Here is a 21,276-nt window from a genome sequence, read left to right as displayed (position 1 = left end):
TTCTATTAAAAAAAAAACTGCCAAACTTCTGGTGAAACAGGCAGAGAGAACTGTCCTGCAACCAGCAGACCTAAGTCAGTGAAATCATGAACGGGGAGCTTTCAGTCTTAGCTTAGGGAGACAGTGAACTTGTAACCTCAGGGTGAAAAGCTCTAGAACTAATTGCGTGAGTTGTGAGCTGTGTAGTCCCTTTGAAACACGTTATAGGTAGAAGATGAATGATAGCAATTCAAAGGCACTGGTGGTGTAAAGTTGTATTGAGCTACTGGCTTGCTCCTCCAGCACTAGTGTTGTTCTTGCTGCTTTGGAGATGCTTCCTTCCCAATGTGAGTTGTTAAGCTAAGCTGAAGGGAGGGGTAGATGCCCCAGGGTGAGATGGAGTGTTTGATATTAGGGAAGAGCCAAAGGAGAGCTCCAGTTCTGTGGTGGACGATAGGCAGAAACTCAAAGACTTAGCAGCAGTTAAGAAGCTGTCCTGAAACACTTCACTGATGAAGCAACAGCCAGAAACAAAGCCACCAAACTGCATCTTGTCAGTCCTGTTCCATGACCATGAGAGTACTTTAGGCCTGAGCAACTGAGGCCCCAAACCCTAAGGGGACTTGTCCAGTCCTCAAGGAGAGAGGGGCCAATCCTCAGCCTCTGCCTGGAGGCTTTGGTGAGGCTATGGCGCTGTGGTGTCACCTGAAAAACAGCTGCTGGGTATAGAAGACGTGAGTGTTCCTGAGCCTTTGGTTCCTTCTCTGTATAACTGATTATCTTTACAGGGTTGCTGAGAGGAGGAACTCATCCGTGACTGAAGCACTGGAACTACAGGGATGTCTGTTGTCAGGTAATCTATTATCAGTCTTTCCTTCTGTGCTGCCTTATTTCTAGTGTTTTGAGTTAGTGTCATCATGCCAAGTCCTCCTGGTGTTCCAAATTGTATTTAAAATAATGGTATTATGATGAAAGGACTAATGTACATCAGAGCTGCTGCACAGGACCACTGCGTTTCAACAGTAATGGGGAGCCAAGAACTTAACAAAAGGGCACCACTGAAGACTTTTGTGAAATCTTCGGTGAAATAAATTGGATTCAAAGGCTCTGATTTGGGCTCTAAAAATGACAGTTCATTTGCCTTTAAAATTAGCTGATGTATTTTTCACATTATTGCTGCAGTGTTTCTGTTCTCTGCCCTCCCTTTCGCTTCAGAGGTAACCACATTTTGGTGCAGATGAAGTGATTCCTATATATAGCATGCAAAACATTTTGGGATCCTTCCAGTGAATACGTCTCAGATACATGTCAGATATTTGTTTAGTGCAACACTCACCACAGTCAAGAGCACAGCCCTGGAGCACTTTCTGGCTTTAAACTCTAAGCTGAACCTACTGTGTGTGGCTTGACCAGAATCTTTGAGTATTAGATGTGCTGAGGAAAAAAAAAAAAAGTCTGCATCTTTGTTATGAGCAGTGAGCTCCTCACACTGGATTAATTGCAGTTTCCAAGGAGGCTGACATTTCTGCTCATTTCCATAGGAAAGGAAATACCAAAGGGTAGGCTCAAAGGAAGCCTTTCCAGGAATTTAGGATTTGCTATACCTGTCAGGTCAGATATCCTGTTCCTAGCAGCTGTCAGGACATGATGCTTCAAAGGAAGGTGGATAAGTTTACCAACAGTTAGCCAAAGCATGGCTAACTAAGGCTGAAGAGAACTGAGGTAAGCATCACTTTAGGTTGTATGGGACTCAGCTTTCTGCCTGGAACATGAGATCTGGTTACCTGTGGCTTAGTAAGTTGTACGGCTGTAATTTTAGTAGTAATCATATTCAGAATTCTGCAGCTTTACCAGCTCTTTTCATTGTCCCTTTCAGTTACCTGTTCAGCATCTGCTATATTTTCCCAAAGGTTTTGCAACCAAAACAGGATACAGCTGAGTGGGGAGACACCATATAGTTTTGTGTGATCAGTTACATGGTTATTCTGCAATGTATCTGCTGGGCCTGGATTTTGAAACAGATGGGAAGTGGGAAGAGAGCTGAAAGCCTTAGGACCACTCAGCTTCAGCTGCTTTCCTGCCCGCTAAATTACAAGATCAGGCCTTCCTTAACACTTCCGTAAAGTGCCATATGCTAGAGATATCACCAGTCCTTTTGTCAGTTATTCAAGTGTCTGTTGACTTCAGAGGTCAAACTTATTACTCTTTACCAAGTATGGCACTGAGGGCGCACAACACCAAATATTTTATTCCATCTACTCATTCAATGTGTCTCCTCTTTTGAAAGATTCCACTGTTAACTAAATTTGTCATCTAGTGCAAATGGGCTTGAGGTTTTCTGAATTCTCCAAAAACCAAGAATTCTCATCTGCCTTTCCCTCGTCCTTGGAAATCATATTTGTATGTTGTTGTGCACTAGTGTTACTTCTTTGCATCTAGGAATGGGTTGACTTCAAAATATAGTGGTAATTTAGCCACACTTATCTCTGCTTATCTCTACAGAAAAAGTACCCTTGGAAAATGTTTAGTAGGCAAATAACATAGAGAAACAGTTACATTTCATACCTTCCTAAACTTGTATATTGGTTTTCTGAAGTGTTAGGCAGAGTAGAGGGAGAATATTTATTTTAAATTTTGTTGGGGGAAGGTAAAAGATTAAACAGTCTTTACTACCCAAGTAATTTGATTTTTTTTTTTTTTTTAAATGGTCTGTTCCTTTTGTAAGTCTCTGGAGATATCGTATCTTCTAGCATAGGAAAATGAGTAGATACAAAGGTTCCTGCTCAGTTTTCCCTGGATGTGATCAAGTACCTTCAAATATTGAGGGATAAATGAGCTAATTTACACATCTGCAAAACTGGCATTAGCATTTTACTAACTCCCTACAGTGTCATGAGGTTTAATTAATGGTTGTAAAACACTCCTCTGAATGAAAGGTATGACTTTTTACATTTGAGATTATGTAGATCCATCAGTTTCTGCTGTATTTGTAATAGCCATCTAGAAGACTAATAACTTTGCAGATTTACTGCTGTGCTCTGCTGCTTTCTGCCAGCCTGCACTTTTTGTAAGTTTGATACTGGTGGTCACTTTCAGAGACTAAAACCAAGCCTAGATTTGTATTCAGCTGGAAGACGCCTCTTAATTAACTGTTCAAGGCAATTTCCTGGCATGTTAATACCTGTAACTTAAACTGTGTCAAATCAATACAAAGTGCACCACATTATTCACAAGAATGGTGGTTTTCAAGTAGCTGTGGAAAAAATATAATCTTAATTCCATGCAGCCTCAATGAGACGACTCAGTGAAGAAATTAAATCCTTTCTGACTGCAGCATCACTAGGATGGTAAACCAGATTCTGGCTGCAGGACCAAGGCTGCATGCACTGGGACCCCTACAAACAGTCTGAAGAGGAAGCTGACCGAAGTGACAGTTCAAAATATTTGTGCAGTTCTTATCTGAAGACTCCTTCTCAATTTCTACAGATAGCTGAGTGTGGTTTTGTGGGTTACCCCTTGAGACAGCCTTAAGACTGCCCAGAGTGTTTCAATGAGATCACCAGTCCTAATGAAAGATCATGATGAGACTATCTTACTGGGGTACAAAGGATTTATTTTTTTTTTCTTCTTTTTTTTTTCTTTTCTTTCCTTTTTTTTTTTTTTTTAAATTCCCTACTCTCTGTTCCACTCTGTTGATGTTGCTCCTAATTTGCTTGGCCTTAAGTTCAGCATTCAGCAGCAAGAATCTGCAGCCTGGTCAAATACTTATTAATTTTCACCTTTGCCTTTTGCAGTGTTCCACATCATTTACTATTGTTCACTTGTCCCCAAAACAACATTAAAAGACTCTTTCCTAGTGTTGCTTTAAAATCTAGAGACAGATAGAAAATGCTATTGCTGTCGTCATCCTGAAAGTGTCATGTCCCCCATTCACATGGAGCTCTTGTGTCCTTTTTGAAACCAGGAAGACACCACAGCTCTGCAGCTGAGACCCAAATAATCCACTGCAATGTACTGTGCCTTGCTCTGAAGGGACTCAATGGTCTCCTGAGGCCGACATAGAGCTGTCAAATTCTGGCAGAATGAGAAACCACCAGGTAGGTTTTTTCTGTAATTCTATCACATATATCAATATTATATATGGATCAAGCCAGGGTCTCCTGGGCCTATGCAGCTAATAAGAGAATTATTGTACTTAGAGAAGGATGTGACTTCTGGCCACACCAAGTAGAGCAATTAACCCAAAGTTACATTATACATTCTGTATTGCTCTATTGATCTCAAATATCTCGGACTGTCAATTACAGCCATCTCTGCTTTAATCATTTTTATTTGTATTGGCAGCATAAAGATCAGGACTATAGGAGCAAATCTGTCTAAAGTGTTTGCTTTTTTCCTTGCCTTTCCTTGTGATAGCCAATTTATGTTTGATTGTGTTTATAACCCAGCGATTCTCTGGTAAATGATACAAACTAAAAATAACCATGACTTGATCCAGATGGTGATAATGCTTTTTTTACGATTCCTTAAGTCACTTTCTAAGACAAGGATCATGTTTGAGATGTACTTTTTTAACAAGCACATCTTGTGTGGATAGCTAGGAAGCAGTCTTGCAAATAATTATCACCTCTGCATCAGTGTTGGAGCAGGAAGCAATGTCGTTCCAGTGCTAGTGCAGCACAGAAAAGTATGGAATGATATTTGGAGCTCTAATTACTGAGCAGTAATTCACCCCACAGCAGGTCAGCAGCACACTGCAACCACCATTATTCTATTTTTCTGCTTTTATATTGTTTCATTTTCCTGTGAGAATTATGACAGAAAAACCCTGCACAAATATTACATTAGCTATGTGTGACAGCAAAAAGATTCCAAGAGAGAGAAAAATCTCATTGTTGGTGACTTTAGTCACTGTATCCTAAAAGATAGTGAATGATGCCTCTGTGGAATGTTGGAATATGCTTTAGCATATGAATTGAAATTACAAACAGTACCTCGGAATATGCAAGAAGGAAAAAGACAGGATAAACAGAAAAAAAAGTAGCGTCACTACTTTTCTGGGTGGAAGAGTATGTCTAAGGGGCTGGAATTCCTGTCAGGCAAACAGTTTGAATCACTCTGTACAGTTGCTCAGTCCCTCTCATCACTGTCATCCCTATAGTGGGGGGCAGTTCCTCCTGTAGGGTGTGGTCTTTTGCTCAGGTGGCTTCTTGTTAAGCAGGCAGTAATGTTGGAGCTCTTGCCAGCCTCCTTCCATCGACAGAAGCAATCACAGGGACAGAAACCATGAGACCTCGGCAAGGCACCCAGTAAATCCTCTATTTTCTTTGCATGGAAGCAGCTAGAAGTCAGCAGTAGTGGAATATACACCTCATCTGTTAAGGGTGCTTCCTAGGAACCCTGCAGCCCCTTGGTAGGGAGGGGACGAATGCTGCAGCCACACAGTGTCCTGCTGCAGCTCTGCAGGATAGAGCTGAGGTTCAGCCTTGGTGCTGCCATGGTGGCCTGAGTTAGGCTTGTTCAAATAATCCATTTGTACAACTGAAGTGGAGGAGAATGGAAGGGGGAAAATAACTGTAGACATTTTAAAGCGGACAATGAAAGATTGGCTTAATAAACAGAGTTGTACCATAGTGTTGTAATATATCCAGAGGGTCTCTATGCCTCCTTTGTGTTACCACCCACAAAGTTCTAGGCACTGCTTTGTCTGTAGCTGTGTGGTGCAATCTGTGGACCAAATGAAGGATGTGCCATGACTTGAAATGACATCTTTTGTTTGACATTAGACCACACTTGTACTTCCCAAATTTTTTTCTGTTGGCATTTCAAGAATTGGATGGTGTTTCTGAGTAAAAGCAAATCCATCCTCTTGTCAGGAACACTTCGTTTTTAGGCAAATAAAATGGACTGAATCATTCATTGTCATCTTTGTTCTTCAATCAATTATTCTTTAATCTTTATTCAATATAGCCCTTTAACCTGAAATACCAAATAATTGTTGTTATACTTCACAGGTTCTGTACTTTCTCTGCTAATATTGATTTGTCTTTCAATTTCATTGGTGAAATAAGAGGCCAATTTGCAAACCAATGTCTGGGGAAACATATGAAAGCACTACACTACACAAAAAAGGCAAATGATTCTGTGTAGTCACCGTTTTGTACAATACCAGCTAGCTGTGTTAGGATGTTGGTTCATGGATAAGCTGCAGTGCACTGACAGCCTGTGTTGACAAGATATTTTTCTCCATTGTCTTGAACAGGTGAGAGAGGAGTATCCCAGTTGTCTTTGTGCTTGCGTTAGATGTTAAGCTCTTGACCTTTTTTGGCTGTGGACCGTGACTCCTTTCTTGCTGTCCGTGAGATTTTTACAGGCAGTGGCTGTTGAATAAGACCTGTGTCATTGCCTTTCGATGTCCAGTCAGAGGATGCATTCTGTAAGTGGAAACCTGAGGTTGGGTTATACCCATTGGTCTAGGAAGACAAAATAAGGTAATAAATATTAGTTTGATGGTCTAGTATTGTGTTACAGTTCAGCCACTGCATAGGGAGCTGCAGCATGTGCAAACTGACCTGTACCCACAGGCCATTTGCCTGTCTCTGATTTACAATATAGCTAACAAGCTTCCGCTCTGGACAGAGGTGTCACAGTATGCCAATAGTGGTCCATCGGGAAAAAAAATACAGTGTGAATTGAATTTTTTCAAGTGTGATTTTGAAAGAGAGCAGAGCACAGCAGGAGTCACATCCTGTAGTGTAAGGAGAACCCAGCCTGGAATGGTAGAGCCTCATAAGAGGTACGGGAGTTCTGACCAGTCTCTGCATTCAAATGTTGCTGCTCAATTCTCATGTCCCATTTATGTTAAAATGTTTTATGTCGGAGGTTCTGAGACAAAAAGTTTGGTCAGACACTAAATGTCTCATTCAATAATATGTTACTGAGTGTTTTAATTATGCTGAGAGAGCAATTTTATTGTACTGGCACAAAAAATTTCAGCAAATGTCAAGCAAGCTGCAAATAAGGCAATTCCAGGCTGAACTTTTATTGCATTAAATGGATTATTTCCTTGGTGCCTTCAAAGTCTTCAAATATGTCTGGAATCTCTTACCCATTCCTCTAAGTCTGCTGAAACCAGATTATTAAATTGTCCATTTTCCATAATATCAGTCTGAATTTTTCTCATCAGTCCCTTGATGATTATAAATTGCATGGTGTGATATTTCGGAAGATTAGTATTCCATCTGCCCTGCACACTGCCAGGAGATCAAAACGATTGGCTGCTCCAGCTCAGACTTAATCTGCATGACAGGCAAACCGCTGTAAACACCCTACGTGTTCATGGTGGGCTTGTCTACATGGGTGGTTTATGCTGGCGGGAAGCTGACTGCATCACTATAAAGAGATCTGTGCCATGCATCGTTGACAAAATGCTCTGGAGCTTTAAATTCTGTTGAGATTAGTAGCACTTTCACAGTGGAATAAATACTGTTGAGTACCAAGTTAATTTTGTCTGTGCTACAGTGTTTTGTTAGCTGTCTTGTTACTTTTCTGTATTTCTTTGTACCTAGTCCCATATGACTGCCCTGAAGATTCCCTCTTACCTCTGGCCATCTGCAGCTGCATGTTGGTAAATGAGAAAAAGGAGCTATTCCACATTGTAAGGGAACTACCATTAGTGCAAAGCTGTGTGGGACACCTATTCACAAGCCTGAATACATATTAAAAAAATAATAATAATCTGATCGGTAGTAGCTGGTAGTCAGCAGTTTGTTTGGATATGGTTTCTGCGTGTTGGTTAATGTGAGACATTGCAGCAAAGAATCTTACAGTAATGTGAATCTGTTTGCACAGTAACATTCACATTTGTGTATAATACATGAAATGGTCTTCTCTTTCCACACTAGTTTCGGTATGAAGGCTAGTGGAATAAGAATAGTAACAATAAGCCACATATTTGTAACCCAGAAGAGACTAAAATTCACTTTTCCATTCTGCTTTAGTGCTGGCCAAGCTGTGGCCTGTAAGTATTGTGCTTCCTTGCCTAGACAAACATCTTGTGATTAATACCGTGTCTCTGCCTGCACAGGAGCTACTGACTAACCTCAGCTCCTGGTGATGGGAGCAAAAGCTGCTTAAGCTGGTGTTTGCAGGAACCTTGTGTTCACTGTACAGTGAAAGAGGGGACTCCAGGAAAACCACTGTCATCCTCTGTATCAAAACTCATATAAAGGCTTGTTCTTGGTGTACTCTGAAGTACAAGGCATACATCTGGCAGCTGCCGGCTGTGGAGTCAGGATGTACATCAGGAAAACTGTCCAACCCTTTGGTTGCTCTCATTCTTTTCTTTTAGTGTCCTGTCCCAGCACCACAGTCTGTATTACCCTCTTCACAAACTGTTCAGCTCTGAAGACTAAGGGGGAATTACGTTGGCTCAATAGTGAGCCAGCAATGAATAAGTGTTATGTGGCAATTTTTGCTCCTAAATTATCTGTGACAAAGGTGAGCTTCACCTCACAGAGAAAGGTGATTCTGGTAATTTATTTATACTCAGAACTAATCTGGACTGTAGACATTCAAATGTAGTTGTGACAAAACAGTGTTCACTTAAAGGAATGGCTTTCAATTCTTCTTCCTCTGTATTTTTATACTTGTAGCCTTCACTGACCAGCTCTGTTCGTATGTACTCTGGTCACCATTGATGCCTACAGGGACACACAAACATTCTGAGAAGTGAAATTGTGTTTTCATGATGCTTACTTGTACATCTATGCATTTCTCACTGAACAATGTTAGCATGTTAAATTCAACTCTTGGTACAACCCCACTGTAACACTATATATCAGGATTTAATTTGGTATGTAGTATCAAAGTGGTTGGTGAAATCATGGTATGTAGAGTGTTTAGTAATATGTTTAACATTGTCCTGAATCTAAACTTTCCCTAGCTCAAGAAGTTTTAAATTGCTAACGTGCACTCTTTAGAAGCCCTTTCCTGACACTTTTTTTGTTTCCTGCTAATAACAACCACATTTAAACTGCTAAAACGCATTGAAACTGTGTGTGAACTAAAACATATTATCTGTTATTTTTGTGTAGTCAAAACTAGCAAAGCCAATCAAAACCAGTCCTGCTGTGTTTCATACAAATGTACGTGAAATAATCACCACCCTGAAGATTTTGCCATGAGGCAAGATAAACTTATCAGAATGCAAAACGGTGCCAAGCCAGCTTCTAAGCCAGGGATGCTCCTCTCCAGCCAGGTCAGAACCTGAGCAGAGAAGCTTGTATCTGCCTGTTCTCACCAAGCAGATGATATATAATTTCAATATGCAAAGCAAGCATTACAGTGAAGTAAGGATTATGCAACATGCAAATGCTGTGACAAAGTACAGGATATCAGGACGTTTGTGGCGGATGCCTACATAACACATCACATGCTACCCCTGATGTTTGATTCCATTCTCTTTGATTATTCGGTTTTCTGCATTATTTAATGGCAGATCTTTTCTTGTTCCTAATAAGATAATCTGTTGTCTCCCAGATATTTTTATAAAGGATTTTACAAAAGCACCTTATAAACTATGGCTAAAGTTGGAACTCTGCCCTAGACAAAAGCTGGACAGAGAGCAAGAGAGATGTGTGGGGAAAAGCAAACATACACTCAGCCTGGATATTCAATGTCTGACTTTTTTTTCCTTCTGTAGAAACAAATGACTGACTACCATTGAAACCCCACTCTTTCAGGCATTGACTTGAAACACTTCAGTTTGGGATTTTCAGACAAATATAGGAAGTGATCACAACAAACATATCATTCCCACAAGAATTCTGATTTTGCTGAAAATGTGATCTTCAGTTGCATGAAAATTACATTTTTTCATCTAGCTTCTGCTGCCCGGAAACTTTCTGTAGCATATTCTGGACAGAACCAGGATGCATCAATATCTCCTTCATGGAAACATTATTTGAATATGATCATAGTAGCTCATTAATGCTACTTGTGCTTATTTAAACTATCAGAATTGTGACTAACAGCTTTGACCCTGCCCCTCCACCCCTCGAAGCTGTTGTGTGGAGTCGGGCAGAACTGCTGTAGGTGTTGAAGCACTAGCAAATGTGATTTAGAAAACTGGTTTTTTTGTGCTTGCTAAAGAAGTTCCACTTGAAATAAAAATATAAAGAGCTTTTGTTTCTCTTCTGTTGTTTGGAGATGAAGGATCAGAGCTTCTGCTGGTGAAGGCTGACTTCAGCAGAGCTGTATCAGGCAGTCAGTGCTGCTTCTACAATTGCTTCTACGATCTATTTTTCTGCAGTTAGTTCAGCCCACCCAGATAGGGCAGAGACTGGTCATTACTTTTGACTTGGGGAGCATGTTCCTAGACTTAGATTTCAGTCTAGCATTCTTCTCCATGTCTAGAATTCTGAGCCTGAGACTTCCAAACCATTACACACATTTCTCTGGAGTCTTACAAAGGCTTTGAGAACTCTAAGCTGGTGTTCCACTTCTAATTCAACTGAGCTGGAAAAACACAGAGGTGAAGAACACAGGTTCTTACCGTAGAAATTTTGTTTCTAAAGCATCTGACTCTACAGATCCTGGAAAACAAGTTGATATCAGCTACATAGCTCCACTAATACAAATTTACCATCTTCGTAAGTCTAAAGTTGCATTGTTATTTTGGGAGAATTCCCTCTGCGCTTTCTGTCATGCAAGAAAGTCGCTGCATGTAGCAGTGGTTGACCACACTGCAGCAATGATTGTTTGGTGTATTCCTCATCTCTCTTACCTGTGGTCCACTGAGATACTGCTTCTGGAGTCATGAAGCTCTAGCTGTGGTCTCTTGCACAGAAAATGTCCTGGTGAGTAGTGAAGGGCCAGGAGCTGAGATGTGCAGACCTGATGCCCCCAGCATGTATCTCTGAGGTGTTCTTTGTGATGGTCCTTCAGTGGGCCAGCTAACTGATTTTACTTGGCTGAGCACCTTGCAATACCATAGCCTGTGGACCTTACCCTCCTCACTGTCCTGCTTCTCCCTTGCTTTTTGGAAACTTCAAATTAGTAAGCTGCAATAAAATAACAACAACAACCTCTTAAGGCACAGAGGTGCCAGTTTGGATCAACAGGATACCCATTGTGTGTTCAGGTCACTGCGTCACTAGCCTAAGTGCCAAGGATCACTTTTTGAAGTAGATGTGTTTAGCAGGGTGTAGATATAGCTATTAAATGATAATGATTATTACTGGAACTTAATTGTAAAAGTCACTCTGAAAAAGGTCCTGGATATTCCAGTTGAATGATGCTGGATATGTTTTGAAGCATAATGGTCTGAATTAATCTTAATGCCATTGTCAAGCGTTATTATCATGGTCTTGAAGGTGAAACTTCCTGTTTTTTGAGAATCCAGCCATAGTAAGACCCCAGAGTGTAAACTGCCCCATTGATTTCAGAGAGGTATCAGTTGCTCTCCAGGACCAAATTTTCCACCAGATATTTGGACAGCCAAGAAAGGGACAGTTTTTGTCACCCTGAGAGAGTCCCACTGAAAGGTCCTTTATCTAGTGGAAACAGAGAAAATCTGATCATAATTAAAACCACCCTTTCTGTTAGAGAAAAATATTGCAAATTGAGTGAAAATATCCAAATCAACTTTTACACTATTTCTTTCTAAAATATTCAGAACAATGGACTGTGAAATTGAATTCTTCACCTAACCAGATTTGTTCAACAGTAGCTGTTAACATGACACAAATGCAGAGAAGAAACACATGCTGGAAAGTAATCAGTTTTCAGATTTGAATACATGGTAGTGGCTTTCTTTACTTTTACAGAATAGCATCTTTTATCTGAATAGTTCAAAGCATTCCTCAAATCATTTATTACATCAGACCACTGCCTCTCTGAGGCTTTTAAATATTATTTTCTCATTGCAGAAGATGGAAAAATGGAGAAATCAGAAAAATTAAGTTACTTTTCTAAGACCACACAGTGAGTCAGAATCGGAGTGAAGAGTAGAAGTCTGAAGTGATAACTTCTTTTCTGCCATTCCAAGTACTGGATTATATAGTTTGCCTGTGACATTCCTTACAGAGAGATGTAATAGCTTTCTAAAGATCTCCTATAATTCAACCTGGAAGTTACTGGGGCAGATGTGTTAATTACTGGGTGAAATTCTGTGACCTGCTATTCAAAGGGTCAGACTAGATGATCAGAAAGGTCTTGTCTAGTCTTAAAACATAAGAGTCATTACCACCATACAAACCTACCTGCCCTTTCTCTCCTTCCAACAAAAATCAGCAATTAGTCTTGTTTGAAAGCTTGCTATGAAACTGTGTTTTTCAAGTGTAAACATATTTTGCCAGACGTTAGCAAAAATAGCTTCAGAATTCCTGAAAAATTGACAGGTTGAATCAATCAAATCCATTTTAAATTTTATTTTGACAAAAATTCACTCTGGGGCTGAGAGCTCCTTGTAAAAACAACTTTGCTGACTGCAGTTTGAAACACACATGCTATAAAACCTTGGGAACAGTATTTCTAATAGAAACCTGGCAGTCTCCTAACTCTACCAGTATTATCACCATGTGTGACGCTAATATATTAGGACCATAGTTCAGAGCTCCTTCATTAGATTCTGACATATGGAGGAGAAAGGAGAGCCTGAAAACCAGGGAGGGCATAGAGTGCAGCCTCAGCTGTGCATATTTATCATCTAAATCAAGTGAAGGCTATTTATTGACTTATTGATTCTAATTCAAAATGAGAACTTAATTAAAAGTTTAGTTCATTACCACACAATTACATGGCCCTCAAGACATTTCTAGACTAGTGAAGTGCATGCCTAATCATGTGGTATATTGGGAAGGCTGGATCTTCAGTTGTTATAAATCAGGCATTAGTGGTACCATGCTAATTTACGCCATCTGGGGACAGGGCCTGTTAGTTTTCTATGCAGGAGACAGTTGTTATTGTTTTAAATAAGCGAACTACAATGTAATATTGTCCTTTGCTGAGCAATAGCATATGTTAACTTCCCACCAGAAGGCAAAGTAGTGATGAGAAATTTAGTCTCAGTGCCATGCATACCACATATATATACCAGCCTCAGAACAGAAGCATTCATAAGCAGCGTAAAGGACTATCTGCCAAAATGTTAATAACAGGCCCCAGAGAAGCTGTTCTGCCTTGGAAACATGCTGTAGTGACTCTGCTAAGAGAGATTCTGGCAGAGAACAAACTTTCCTGCCAGTTGCTCCCAAGAACCGCAGCACACGCATGTCGGGACGCAGGGAAAATCTACACAGATGTGCTGTGCAAGCTCTGACACCCTTTCTGGTTCTCAGTCTCACAGGGCTGTGCCTACTCCTCGCAGCTTGTCATGCTTCTTCCCCTCTGCACAGCTAGTGGAGTAGTTTGTATATGTAAATTTGACTTCCAAGGCGGAGGTTTTTTGAATGCAGCAAATTTAGGATTTTTCCCTGCAGAGGACCAGAGTCCTGGCATGTAGCATTCCAGGGCTCTAATCTTGAGCATTTTTATGTTTTTACATTTCTTTTGAGCATTTTTATATATTTACAGATGATCAGAACTTAAAATCTGGGAATTGAATTGTTAAAGATTTTCACATACAGGCACGAGGCACACTGAGGCTTAGCGCATTTGGAGGCAAGTTAAGCTGTTCATGCAGACACGCATTGTGTATCTTCAGTGACTGAAGTTCGTACTCTAAAAAAGAAACTCAGCAAAACCACACAGAATGATACTCTTCAGCGTGATCCACAGTAAGAGTCTGAAGTCTTTGCTTTGCTTGGTATCTTTATTCAGCTAATGCTTCCCATCTCTGAGCCTCTTAAAAAGAATTAGGGGGGGCGATTTCTACATGTGCTTATATTTTGGACTCTCAGCATAGGATTTTCAGCAGTAATGTTGGGTGGGCTAATGTCAAGGAACACAAATTTTACTGCACTTTTGACCTTAGAGACTAAAAGATTTTTCAGCTTGTATGTACTGTACTTCATATATGTAGATGGACTTCAACACAAGTCAGACACCAACAAGGAAGCAGGCACAGAAAGAGGTTTTCAGACAATTCTCTGTTAGCTATGGGGCTGTTCTTTACGTTTGAAAAGAAGTGCACCTAGCAGTGCAGCAGGTGTGGGGTGAACAGCAAAAATTTTACCTGTTCAATCTGAAGCGAGTAACGGACAGAGGCAACTGAATGCAGAAAGGCACCAGACACAGCCAGGAAGCTGCATACCTGCTGCTGTCGTCCAGCAAAAATTAAGCATGTTCTGCGGGAAGCACAGTGAATAACCTAACACAGGTACACATACGTCGTGTGACTGCTGTGGTGGTGGTAACAGCCAGACAAGAGGAGCCTTAAGTTACAGAGCCTTTGAAAACTGGTATGTCTATAGGCCAAGGAGTATCTGTGTAAGGAATCGATGGAAGGAACAGGCATTTTAATAGCTGCATAGCAGGTGCACCTGCTACTACTCAATGTTCAACCAAATAGTATTTTCCAGCTATTGATTGAGCACATCCCAGAGCTGCTGAGGAGCTGTTTCTACATAATGCCAGATGATGTGTGTGATTGCTCTTCTCTGTTGTCTTGGACATTTCTGGAGCAAGAAGACATGGACTAAGGATGGCCTCTGCTATGCTTGATTGCAATATCTCCAGCTGGCAAGAACCCACGTTTTATGCATTACAATCAGATTAATGGTTTGTGCCTTTCCAGCACTCACAGCTCTGAGCCATCACACTGAGTTTGTGTCAATAGCTGCATGAAACATCCTGCTGTCTCAGATCCCACTTACTGTTGTACTAATTGTTTTTTCTCTCTCTGCGTATGCTTTCTCCTAGGGTCCATTCTAGTAGGCTGAGATCAAGCAGGCTTTTTGTGTGTGGCCAGTATATATTACTGGAATGGACAGAGGCATAAGTAAGGATAAAAGAGCTTGCCTTGAAGCCATGCTCTGTGCTGTAGCTTGTAAACTGCATTTATTTTAATTTTGCTTCTTTGCTTCCGGTATGACTGTCTGTTTTTTCCAGCCAAGAAAAACAGAACACCACATTTTTGCCTAGTTCTCTTGCAGAACTTTTGGAATCTGAGAGAGAATTTCCCTGACACCTTACAAATCCCACCGAAGCCTGAAATAGAGCAGTTTGGGGCTAGCGGAGCAATCAGTAGGCAGGTTAACAGAGTAGTGCAACTGAACAGTTTATCACTGCTTTTCAGGCTTGCAGAAACTGGTCTGATGAGGAAGAGCTCCTGCTAGATAAATTTCACATGGATTTCAGACAGTGCCCTAGTAGTGAGGGTAACTGAACATTACAACAATAGATGAAGGGGGCAGCATGACTGACGTCACTTGGAGTCTAAGTGGCAGTTTAGATATCTTTCTAAAAGATATTCTTTTAAACTGGCTTTGGCATGAATGGTCCCTTCTGGCCAAGGAATCTGTCCAGAATGTGTCATTCATTCAGCTCTTTCCTTCATATGTAACAGGCAGAATCAGTCCTCAGGATGATCATCATTTGCATAAACATAATGGTTGTAATAAAAGCCTGTGCTTCAGGGGTTTAGCTGGGTAACCACTGGGGTCAAGAAAGATTTTTTTTTTCTCTCTCCCACCATACAATTAGCCAGATGTACTCTGGGTTAGTGTTTGCTTAGTTCCTCTGAAGCACTGGAAGTTGGCCATGCCTAGAGACCAACGCTTCCCTGATGAACCTCGCAGTGGCCCAGAGTTATACTGAGACTTCCCTCACCGGTACCCAAGGGAAGCAGTTTGCGTATTTGCTCAGACCTCAGAGATCTCGTGCAGCATGAGAGCATGGCTAGCTGGGTGTGTCTCGTCAAACAATCCCTCATCTCCAGACAATCTCCCAGTACCTGAGAGGCTTTGGAAATGTAACAACCTACAATAAAGATTAGAGTGACTCCTTTGTTTCTAAACTTTTCTGCTTGCAACACCATTTCTGGAGTAGTAAATCCCTTTCTGTGCTCCTAATGTCATTTGGGAAAGACAATACCAAGAATTTCCAAGATGGGAATATCTGCATTAGGTAATCAATAGTTTCTTATAACCTTCTGCTGCTGCATTTGTCTAGCTTTTGTCAATGTAGCTACGTCCCTCCCAGCCCAGTCACTCTCAGGCCCCCTGATAGAGGCACTGCAGGTGTGTAAGCTGAGGCATACCTGGGAGAGTCTGCAGGAGCCTGGGGAGGTGAGTGGCTCCAGCCATACCTTGTGTGCTAACATGCAGCTGGAGATGCTCAGGCAGGCTGTCTACAAAAAGCTGTGAAGTAGCCTGGCTGGGAGGATGTAGAGCCTGCTGTGCCCTGGTTGGCCTTGGGAGCATTTTTTGTGTTGTTGTGTTTGGTTGGTTGGTTGCTTGGTTTTTGGGGTTTTTTTGGAGTGGTGAAGGCAGACTGTGAAATTGGAAGAGGAGGTTAGAGGTAAAGGTAACCTGCCAGTCTTGTGCTTGCTTTCAGAGTTACTGTGCCTTTCAGGCATCTGAGATGTGTGTTAATCCACATTTACAACGTGCTAGTGTAAAATTAATCCCTACTTTGTGGGCACTGAGAACTATCTGTATTGTGCAGATTCTTAGAGAAATAATAATCTCTGAGCTGGATCTTACCTGTGTGAGTAAATAGGTAAGTATAAAGACCTATGCCTGAGGATCTGCAGCAACAGGTCCTTAGGCAACAGAAAATACATTTGATCCTTCTTTCCTAACCTCCAGTGATTTTCATGGAGAAGGAAGAAGCTTAATGAGATTTACCAGGAGGCATTACTGAGATCTGGTGGCTGTGGCAGCTGAATGCTGCAGAAAATGTGCAACTGTTCATATGCTGTAGAGTGCTTGGGTTGAGTCACTGGCCTCTACTATGGTTTCTTTGGCAGTAAAACTTAGATCTTTGTGACAAAGTAGTCACAGTGATTCAATACAAATGCATTTTCTAATACAGGGCTCCTGCAGCTCAGGAGTGGGTCCTGATCCTGCAGCTGTGATTGTACCTATTTTCATTATTGTAAACAATTGTTTTTTGTGGAGCTACTCACAGGTGTGCATCTGCTGTTTGGCTTACCCAGTGCTGGAACCTTTGCTTTCAAACATTTTTTTTACTGAAAGCCTGACTTCTGGTGGCTACTCTGCTGCACAGGTTTTTTGGCTCTTGATAGAATTTGGACCATAAGCTAGTTCTCTTCTTGTTGTACGCAGTAGCTTTTCTCCTCTTGTTTTAGGAACTTCCATGAAGATGGATCTTAATGCTATTTTTAGTTGTTGAAACCAAGGCTAGGAGGATATATCTAGTGTACCTAAATTCACAGAGCAACTCATTGGCACAGAACAAGACCTGATTTGCAGTCTCCCTTTTTTACTGCTACAAAATGCTAACAGAAACGTGGTAGAAACAGGAGTTATTTTATATCTAACGAAAAATCTGTCTTGTGTAGGGTAGGAAAGCATCAGGTTTCTTAGAACTGAGTGCCACAAGATGAATACCTGCTCTAAGGAATTTCCTTTCAAGCCATTCTTTCAATATTTTCATGTGTTCTTATGCTATATCTTTGGATAGAGTGCTGTTTTTTCACCAGTACTCCTAAGCAGGGCTGGATTTGTCTTGCTAGAAGTTTACAAAGTTTTGTTCCTGTCCCCCACCCCAGTGTATATTCATTTTCTTTTTGGCATCAATAGCAGCACTACCTCAGAAATTTCAAAATATAAGTAGACACTTTTTCAGGGACAAAAAAAAAAAAGTCTGCCAAATACTGCTTATTTCAACCCTCCTGTAGGGTACTAGAAGTCAGTGGGATTTCTTTTAACTAACGAAGTAAATAAAGTCTGATTGTACTTGGATTTTTAAAATGTTTTTGCAGCTTTTTCTCACCCCTCTTGGACCCTCATTTTTGTGCTGTTTGATAATATTTATTTTTTTCTTGCAGGGTAAGATAGCACCTGATTTACCTTTAAATCTGCTTTCTCTAGAACTTTGACACCTTTTGGTGACTCAGGTGTGCAGATTTTTCCTCTTCATGTTTGAAGGGAACAGATATTGCAGTTACGAGCCAATTTTCTTGTAACCACAATAATTCAAATACACAGTGATTCTTTTTTCTGTCTTGCCTAATGGGAACTTTTGTGTTGTCTGTGATATGCCAGTGCATGACATCAGAACAAACATTTACTCATCAGCAGCCCATATGCCAGTTTGGGGATCATGAACTACCTTTTACAAGCCTTACAAAAAGAGGGAATTTTAGTTTACGACATATTGACCACCAAGTATGAAGTGTTACCTTTAAAACAAAATCACAAGTATTTAGTGTTATATCAGTTACAATTGATTTCTCTCAAAATAGTTATGTTAGGGTACAATCTAAAGATAAAAGAATTTACATTTTTCCAAGTGTTACTATAATTTTCTTTAGTGAAATTTAGTAATTTCAAAAATTGTACTCAGAGTTGTCCTGCCACTTTCTGCAAGGTTTGATTGTTTGCTGCACTATCTGACTAGTGTTGCAATCATCTGTAAACATGGGGGACATTTAGAGTTAATAAAAGGAAAACGTTGAAGCTTTGATCAGGGGAAAAGCAGGAGGGGGTGGGTTTTGTTTTTGATTTTCTTCCTCATGATTTTACAGTTTATTAGCACCAGGTTAAACAAGCTAATGGGTTCAAATTATAACAAAATAATTGCGGTGGTTTATGGAGCCACTGTGAAATAACCCCTCCTCCCCTTTTTAACCTTTCGTCTTAGTCTCATTTTTATCTGTGGACTACCGATTTGCCCTCTTCTTCCACTTTGCCTGAAGAATAAGCAGAAAATACAGTTTATATTATGCCTGTACACACTTCTGGGTGTTTTTTAATACATCCCCAGAGGAAAGTGGATAGATAAATAAATATACATTTTTCAATAGTTGTAGAGCATTTGTTTAACATTGGCTAACTCCCCAATAACTAGCAGAAGATTATACACGCAAATCTAATTTTCTTGCTAGCTTAAGCCTCTCTTGGGAATCTTGGTGGCTGCCTGCAAACATTTTCTTTGAATCACTAGTATCAGCAAAGATGCATTATGTTGCTAAAAGTATATAATGTAAAAAGTGAACTAAAAATGGAAGAAGATTTAGAAAGTAGGAGGAGATGGAAAAGGGAAGTACTATAAAGAGAAGGGCATCTATAAAGACAGAGGGGTCTAAGCCTTTTACAATAGAGGCAGTCTGAAATAACCATGGTTTCTTCTTTGAATCGTGAGAATAGCTATTTTCTTGTTTAAAAGCTTAAAGAGCTATTAAGTTGGGCAAATCACTGGTAAAACAGCTGGAAATGTAAATAGCAATTTAAACAGTCCATTGCCCCTCAATCCAAATGTGGAATGTGCAGATCTACTTCAAAAAAGTTCCTCTGGTTTTATTATATTGTCAATGGTAAGAGGATTGAGTAGGCACCCTTTCTCCGTGGACTGAATGGAGACCATGTGCTTTATTTAGAAAATCCACAATTTTTTTTCTTTTCTCATTTTTCTCCTTTTTTCTTTATTTTTCCTTTTTAACAATTTTGTTTCTTTTTTCTTCTTTTCCCTTTTTTTTCTTTTTTTTTCCTTTTTTTTTTTTTTTGCAAGTGAGCAGACGGGTCTCTAATTTTCACGCCATTCTCCCTTAGAGACCTCCTTCAATTGCACCATTCTTTCATTATGTGGAACTAATGAAGTGCTCTGCAACCTTTAGGTCTCCAAAGAATCCATTGCTCTAGGAATATAGTCCTTAAATAAAACATGTTTCATTGGCTGACTTCAAAACACTATTCTTATTGCGGGGGGGGGGAGGGGGGGAAGAAAGGGGGATAAATAATTGGCCTGGAATCACTGTGTGAAAAAAAGAAGAAATTACATCAGACAATGCTTCTAAATTGTAGTTACAGTCAAAGGATACATTCAGCAGTGACAGTTTTGATTCTTATTCCTAGTAAGTTGCCAAAATTGGATTATAATTTTTTGCAGTCCCAAATTACAAATCTTTCTATGACTGTTGCCTTTTCAGTACCTGTGTTGTATTGAGTAACTACTGGGTTTTGTGATGTAAAAAATAATGCAATGACAGATCAATAATTCAGCAGCTGAGTTTGATGGCTGGCTGCCTTGGATGCCTTAAGAATAACACCTCACATTTTATATATCACTTTTCATCTTCAAAGTGCTCACCAAACACTTAGTCATATGGCTTGTTTATTTAGCCTGTGAAAGCACAGATCTGTATTACCCATGATGTACTAGATGCTTTGTTCTCCCATTAATATTTGCGAGGATGAACACAACTTATTTTCTTTTGCCATTATGGACCTTGTAGAACACAGCTATTTCAAATTTGTCAAAGTCTCTTTCTAAGCAGTGTCTGGCCCCTGGCATTTTTAATTGATTTGCCTTTCTTCTCTTAAGCCTTTAATTGGTCTGAGCCCTGTTTTCCTTCCCTTCTGCTAAAAACAATATCTTTACAACCAAAATGTGCTCTCTCATAGTATCTTTGTCTGCAAAACCTGCTTTTAATTTAGAAAAACAAACAAACCAAACCAAACAAACAAAAAACACAAACAAAACAACAACGGAGGGAGGGAGATGGTGGTTGACGGGGGAAATAAAGCTAGAGTTCAACATAAGATTGCTTGTGTCTGAACACAGCAAAGGAATGTAAACACTTCATTTTTTCTTAGTATTCATTTCCTTTAGCATTGCTTATCTTTTGCTTAATTTTATTTGGTGCTTGATCTAATTTGTAGCATATTGGATTTTGGCTTTGGTAAACTGAAATAACACTATCAGCATTATTATCGTACTGGCATGAGAGATTTGCTGGCTTAATTTCAGGGAAAACTAGAACAAACTGGAATGTCTGTCTTTGTCTGTAAAACAATTTGTATTTATAGAAACTGTTGTAATAATCTATTTTTGAGTGAAAGGATTTCTTGGATCATAACTATTCTACAAAACCCAGGACTTATCCCAAATTTCTAGTCTAAAAATAACACATTTAAGCTCTGTTGAACAGATTAGAAAACAAAACAGTGCTTAATGAAGATGGAGCTTTAGTTTTTGGGTGGCTAAGGATAAGTTATAGTCTTAAATTAGTTCCCACTCTATCTTGGTAGGACAGACAGCACACTGTGCTTTGCGCTACCAAGGACTGTGGAGCAGGAGTCAAGAATACGGACCAAGTTTTGCCAAAGTCATTAGTGGAAATGGTTGCCTAATTATGGACCATCTTGAGTCGCCTGATTTTGAACATGC

General features: G+C 40.1%; 1 protein-coding gene across 2 annotated transcripts in view; it reads left to right on the top strand.

Moving 5' to 3' along the window:
* Positions 1 to 21,276, top strand: part of SCUBE1 (signal peptide, CUB domain and EGF like domain containing 1) — a 248,528-nt gene that overhangs the window by 6,789 nt on the left and 220,463 nt on the right. For both annotated transcript variants that reach the window (XM_071816413.1, XM_071816410.1), the window contains exons 2-3: positions 768 to 832; positions 3,944 to 4,076. The gene's annotated coding sequence lies outside the window, so the exon portion shown is untranslated. The remainder of the gene's footprint in view (positions 1 to 767; positions 833 to 3,943; positions 4,077 to 21,276) is intronic.

Source organism: Patagioenas fasciata, chromosome 1 (genome assembly GCF_037038585.1).
Source record: "Patagioenas fasciata isolate bPatFas1 chromosome 1, bPatFas1.hap1, whole genome shotgun sequence".
Lineage (NCBI taxonomy): Eukaryota > Metazoa > Chordata > Aves > Columbiformes > Columbidae > Patagioenas > Patagioenas fasciata.
The sequence above is the reverse complement of the archived record's forward strand: the minus strand, read 5'-3'. Positions and strand labels throughout refer to the sequence as shown.